This window comes from Carassius carassius, chromosome 49, assembly GCF_963082965.1.
Source record: "Carassius carassius chromosome 49, fCarCar2.1, whole genome shotgun sequence".
In the NCBI taxonomy this organism is placed as follows: Eukaryota; Metazoa; Chordata; class Actinopteri; order Cypriniformes; family Cyprinidae; genus Carassius; species Carassius carassius.
The window spans coordinates 23,510,416-23,517,915 of NC_081803.1; the positions used below are offsets into that span (position 1 = coordinate 23,510,416).

The 7,500-nt window shown below is 45.9% G+C and overlaps 1 protein-coding gene across 2 annotated transcripts in view; it reads left to right on the forward strand.

Annotated features, from left to right (window-relative positions):
- erg (ETS transcription factor ERG) overlaps nucleotides 1–7,500 on the forward strand; it is a 27,694-nt gene that overhangs the window by 6,241 nt on the left and 13,953 nt on the right. Inside the window, exon 2 of one of the 2 annotated variants that reach the window (XM_059544432.1) lies at nucleotides 6,445–6,521. The exons of the other annotated variant lie outside the window; for it this stretch is intronic. The gene's annotated coding sequence lies outside the window, so the exon portion shown is untranslated. The remainder of the gene's footprint in view (nucleotides 1–6,444; nucleotides 6,522–7,500) is intronic. 2 annotated transcript variants of the gene reach the window in all.

Below are 7,500 nucleotides of genomic sequence, written 5' to 3' on the forward strand. Positions count from 1 at the left end.
ACACACACACCGCAGTGAACACACACACCGCAGTGAACACACACACCGCTGTGAACACACACACAGCAGTGAACACACACACAGCAGTGAGCACACACACCGCAGTGAACACACACACCGCAGTGAACACACACACCGCAGTGAACACACACACAGCAGTGAACACACACACCGCAGTGAACACACACACCGCAGTGAACACACACACAGCAGTGAACACACACACCGCAGTGAACACACACACAGCAGTGAACACACACACCGCAGTGAACACACACCGCAGTGAACACACACACATTAGTGAACACACACACAGCAGTGAACACACACACCGCAGTGAACACACACACATTAGTGAACACACACACAGCAGTGAACACACACACAGCAGTGAACACACACACCGCAGTGAACACACACCGCAGTGAACACACACACCGCAGTGAACACACACACCGCAGTGAACACACACACAGCAGTGAACACACACACCGCAGTGAACACACACACAGCAGTGAACACACACACAGCAGTGAACACACACACCGCAGTGAACACACACACAGCAGTGAACACACACACCGCAGTGAACACACACACCGCAGTGAACACACACACCGCAGTGAACACACACACCGCAGTGAACACACACACCGCAGTGAACACACACACATTAGTGAACACACACACCGCAGTGAACACACACACAGCAGTGAACACACACACATTAGTGAACACACACACCGCAGTGAACACACACACCGCAGTGAACACACACACCACAATGAACACACACACACAGCAGTGAACACACACACCGCAGTGAACACACACACAGCAGTGAACACACACCGCAGTGAACACACACCGCAGTGAACACACACACAGCAGTGAACACACACACAGCAGTGAACACACACACCGCAGTGAACACACACACATTAGTGAACACACACACAGCAGTGAACACACACACATTAGTGAACACACACACCGCAGTGAACACACACACCACAATGAACACACACACACAGCAGTGAACACACACACCGCAGTGAACACACACACAGCAGTGAACACACACCGCAGTGAACACACACCGCAGTGAACACACACACAGCAGTGAACACACACACAGCAGTGAACACACACACCGCAGTGAACACACACACATTAGTGAACACACACACCGCAGTGAACACACACACATTAGTGAACACACACACAGCAGTGAACACACAGACAGCAGTGAACACACAGACAGCAGTGAACACACACACAGCAGTGAACACACACACAGCAGTGAACACACACACACACATTAGTGAACACACACACATTAGTGAACACACACACCGCAGTGAACACACACACATTAGTGAACACACACACAGCAGTGAACACACACACAGCAGTGAACACACACACCGCAGTGAACACACACACCGCAGTGAACACACACCGCAGTGAACACACACACAGCAGTGAACACACACACAGCAGTGAATACACACACCGCAGTGAACACACACCGCAGTGAACACACACACAGCAGTGAACACACACACCGCAGTGAACACACACACAGCAGTGAACACACACACCGCTGTGAACACACACACAGCAGTGAACACACACACAGCAGTGAGCACACACACCGCAGTGAACACACACACAGCAGTGAACACACACACAGCAGTGAACACACACACAGCAGTGAACACACACACCGCAGTGAACACACACACAGCAGTGAACACACACACCGCAGTGAACACACACACCGCAGTGAACACACACACCGCAGTGAACACACACACAGCAGTGAACACACACACAGCAGTGAACACACACACCGCAGTGAACACACACACCGCAGTGAACACACACACCGCAGTGAACACACACCGCAGTGAACACACACACATTAGTGAACACACACACAGCAGTGAACACACACACAGCAGTGAACACACACACCGCAGTGAACACACACACCGCAGTGAACACACACACAGCAGTGAACACACACACCGCAGTGAACACACACACAGCAGTGAACACACACACCGCAGTGAACACACACACCGCAGTGAACACACACACCGCAGTGAACACACACACCGCAGTGAACACACACACCGCAGTGAACACACACACAGCAGTGAACACACACACAGCAGTGAACACACACACCGCAGTGAACACACACACCGCAGTGAACACACACCGCAGTGAACACACACACAGCAGTGAACACACACACCGCAGTGAACACACACACAGCAATGAACACACACACAGCAGTGAACACACACACCGCAGTGAACACACACACCGCAGTGAACACACACATAGCAGTGAACATCAGGGATGGAAATTAGCACCCGTCACCAGCCAAATGCGGGTGTGTTTGTGTTGTGGCGGGTAAACTCACTTCACCTACCGGCCACCGTGGCGGGTAAATAAAAATAGTATACTGTTTCACCCGGCCAGTGGACAAAAATAAGTTAATTTTCATCCCTAGTGTGTGTACAACACGCAATTAAGTCTTAATATCATCCGAAGCAGCTCCGTGGAGAGGGGCGGTGTAAACCAGGCTCTAAACGGCGACGTTGTTCCCAGTGCAGTGTTTGCAGCTGAAGTTAGTGATATATCCGTTGGTTATTTACAGTATGTTTTATAGCACATGCTCATGATATACAAGATCGCGTGAAGAGTCGAATTTGTTATCGCGCACATGTTTCTGCACACTGTCACGTCTCTTTCAGACCCCGGTAAGTTCATTTTCCTCCAGCATTCTGCAACATTTTAGATTATATGGACAGTTTGTGTATATCTTTTTGTTTTTAACGGCATAATAAGCAAACCAACAAACAGTATTATCGGTCGCGTGTCTAACTGCTGTCCGGGGGATGACTTTTATTTCCAATTTTTTTTATGTCTTCAAGCACTTTTTCAGAAGTTAGCTCTGTGGCTAGTAAGTCAACCCTCTACATTGTGAGTAAATCACTCTCACATGCGACTAAATCTTGCTTCTGGCTACTAAATGATGTCTAATATGAGCCAATGGCTAATCAATTATCTGATTTTACTCGCCAGTGTGTTAGTTGGAGGCTAAGTTTAGCACAGATATTTTCACTTGCGAACACTCTCTGAATCTCTGTCAGACGATCTGTGCTTTTTTTCCTCTGTGGATGCGCAACGCACCTGTGTTTAATGTACCGTGCATTCTTCCTATGGAAGACTTCAGCTTTTAAGAACAGCTGGGTTTTCCGGTAGTGGGTGGAGCTAATGCGTGAACGGCAATCTCATCGCATTCTCCCTGTTTTGATTTCAGCAAATCAGTTTGAGCGAACACACAAAACCTAATTAATATTCATGAATCCAGCAGCTCATTAATCCTTAGTAATCCTTAGTGTGTTTTATAGTTTTTATTAGTAGGAATCATATTATTATTATCTTATCAGGAGTTTTGTAAGGTTTTTTTTCCCAATTTTATTTTATTTTTTAATTTTTTTACAGAAACACTGAATGACCAAAAAAGCACCACCACCAGTCCAGTTAAAATGTTCAGTTAAAACGACTAATAAGCATTCAAACATGGTTGTCAAGTTTACTTCTAATTGCTAAAGTTCTAATCTTAAATGATACTTGATTATTATAAAGCTTGACTGACTGACGAGTAAACTAAAATAATTATTAGCCAATGACGATTCAATTCCCAAGGTGTCGGTAGAGGGTTGTGAGTTATGTAGAAACAACATTGTATCTCTACACGTTTGACAGCTCTGGCGTGACGAGACGCGTAAAAACGATGTATTAAAAACGCAGTGCGTTCGTTTGTTGATGGTGTAAAAGTTTGCGAGCCGAGATTTCTTTCAGTGATACAGTGTTGAACAGGGGAGTGTTCCCTCAACCACACAAAAAATAAAAAAAATAAAAAAGAATACACTTACACATACAAATACTGGTGAATCCTTTCCTTTGGAATTAAATACAACATTATTAATGCGTACGAAAACAGTGCGGTGTATCATCGGTTGGGCTGGAGCTGAGAGAATGAGCTGCTTCAACAAGAGTCGGCTGTTTCTAAACCTATAAGCTGCCTAGATAGACAACATCTGAGCATCACTGAAAGAGAAAATGTCAGTATTTCATTGAGACTTGAGATTAAATAAACTGCTTAAAGAGTAACTAAACCCTAAACCAACTTTTTTTAGTTAATGATCTGTAAGAATGGGGCTTTATTAGTGCTGTTCATTGATTCGAGTAACTTTTTTGACATTTGAGTATAAAGTGTTTTAATTCTACAATATATGGTGTAAAAACGTGTGAGTGCTGCCCTCTTCAGGTTGAACGGTGGCTACTGCAGTTGATTTTTCCTATTGGATGTTGCGGTGGCAGGTGACGTAAGCAGTTTCCAGCTCACCACGCCCCTTGGTACGAGCTACCACGCCCTTGGCAGTATAAAACCATCAAAATCACTGTAGTGAGTCAGGAGCTGGAATTGCGAGTATTGGTAACGACCAGGATAGGCTATTATAGCATCTATTTAGCATAGCAATTATATAGTTATTTAGATCTTCAAGTTAGCGTAGATTTATCTGTATTTAGCACAGTGGTCAGGATGGTACGGAGGTGTGTTGCTGGTTGCGACAGCACTGCTGGACTGCATAGTTTACCAGCAGACTTTAAAATTAAGCGCCAGTGGTTGCATGCACTTGGCCTGGAAGACCGCAAGTTCCCGCCTAGAGCTCGAGTGTTCAAACTGCGTTTTTACATGGGGTTGCTTCTCCAACGCAATGGAGGTGGAAATGGGCTTCTCTACACAGCTCGCGCTGAAAAGCGACGCGGTGCGGGAGTTAAGACCGCAGTTTGAGCCAGCGGCTGGAATTGATATGAACAGACACCTCGACACCCTCCACTTCAGGTAAAAGTGGGGGAGAAAAGTCCTCTACTTCAAATGATCGCTCTGTTGCAAAGCTACTTGCGTCATTACAGTCACTCTCCATTTTAGCGTCTCTGACAGCAGCTGTCAATCAATCCGTCACTGCGGGTCTCAGGTTCACGCCCCACCAACTCAGCCCCGCCCTAGGTTCCTCCCCTCTATCTCCGCTGTGATCTGCCCACTTTTCAGCATTTTTCAAATATTGTCAGTGGGCGGAGTCAGGCTCTGACCAGGGGTTTAGTTACACTTTAAGTATTGTAGATCTTGTAGGATTAATTTTCACATGCAGTTACACATTGTGTGTTAAAAACAAGAAAGTGGCTGGTAAAAACATTGAGTGGCTGGTAGATTTTGAAATCCAGCAGACACAGTGGCCGGTGGACAAAACAGTTAATTTCCATCCCTGGTGAACACACACACATTAGTGAACACACACCCGGAGCAGGAGGGCTTCGGTTCTTGCTCGAGGGTCTCTCCTCAGTCGTGGTTTTGAGGGACCCTGCCACAACTTTTCTCTTCTGTATAATATCTCACCTTCACTGCTGATGTGTTCATATAAGAACTGCAGGGTAGTGAGCGTAGTGTGTTAGCATGTTATTCCAGCTCTCGTCCAATCAGAAGAGAGGAGCAGCTGACCGCAGACGCCAGCCACGTTTGTGTGAGAATAAACAGAGTGACGGCCAAACGCCACACACACACACACACACACACACACACACACACACACAAGCTCACAGAAGCACACACATGTGTGGCTAATTTGCTGGAAATATGCTAAGTGGTGTAATTCTTTTAGGGGCTATTAGAGACATCTGATAAGACCACACATGCACACACACACACATATCACTGCATTAGAGCATGTAACACACACACACACACGCACACACACACACACACACACACACACATCACTGCATTAGAGCATATGTGTGAGTGCATGTGTGTGTGCATATGAGTGTGTGCGTGTGTGTGGGTGTGTGTGTGTGTGTGTGTGAGTGAGAAATAGAGAGAGTGTGTGTGTGTGTGTGTGTGTGTGTGTGTTTAAGAGTGTGTGTGTGTGTAAGAGAGAGTGTGTGTGTGTGTGTGTGTGTGTGTGTGTGTGTGTGTGTGTGTGTGTGTGTGTGCTGCAGATGTGTTTCAGGAGGCTGTAGATGTTAGTTCATGAGTGATCTGTGTAGAGATCGTCTCTTCTATCATTAGAAGCATGAACAGAAAGTCCACTTGATATTTGATATTATTTAAACATGTTCACAGTGGTCACATGAAATACAGGTAAACCAATAAATACATAAATAATAAAAAATACATAGCACATATTTAGTATAGATTTATTTTTTTTACTTTATGATTAAAGAAATTATTAAATTTTCATCAATTTACAAATCTTTTTGGGAAACCCTAATAACATGATATAACTGTGCCATACTGAACACACACACACATTTTATGTGTGTGTGTATTACATGTGTGTGTGTGTGTGTGTGTTTTAGGCTGCAGTGGTCAGATGTCTGATGTCTGTCGGAGGAAATGATCCAGACGAGCAGAACCAGAACCAGTCAAACACAAGGTACACGCACGCACGCACGCACGCACACACACACACACACACACACGCACGCACGCACGCACGCACACACACACACACGCGCACATGCACACACACGCACACACACACACACACACACACACGCACACACACACACAGAGTCTGTCTGGCTTTTTTTTCTCAAACTGTCTGTATCTGTTTATTTGTCACCATGATAAAAAAATGTAAAAAAACATTTAGAAAGCTTATAAAATCATGTGTCAGGTCTTAAGTCTTTAACTTGTAAATCACTGTCTCGACACATTCTCTAAGTTCTCTTACGAGAGCTCTCTCGTACTGCGTCTTAGCTAAGACGCTACGGGAAAAGTCTCTTTTCACGAAATACTGAAGCAAAAAATTATCCTTAATTTTGTATTTTTGTAAAGCGCATTTGCAGCAGTACACAGCCATAGGCGAGACGGCTCGTTCGCTCATTGGCTTGTTCTGCGGCAACTGCACAGCCTATCGAGCGCAGGCTGATGCAACATCAGACCAATAACCAAAGACCGAAAGACCAAAGACCGCTTCGCGCCCTTCTTGCCACTTCCCGCCGAAACGGGTGTGGCCCAACCTATAAAAGGAGCTCGAAAAGGCTGACTCACCTGGTTTTTCATCTTTTCAGCGAAGCTCACGCATCGCTGGATCACGGAGGAAGCAAGCGCCGTCTGAGAAAGCACATCAGCAGGACGAGCCATTCTGAAGCTGCTGGCATCGCCGCCTTCCATTGCCGTTCCTGCTGCGCTATCCGGCGCCTATATCCTTTCAATCCTGTTATATCCAAGCTGTTCTTTATGTGTGTGTGTGTGTTCGCCCTGCGAAACACACTCGTAAAAGAGCTCGCGTCTTTTTTAAGATGCCTTCCTGCGGCTCGTCAGAGCCCCACTCAGCGAGGGAGACCGGTACGTCATCTGTGTCTCCTGCCTGGGTGAAGATCATGCAGCGCTCGCGCTCGCTGACGGCG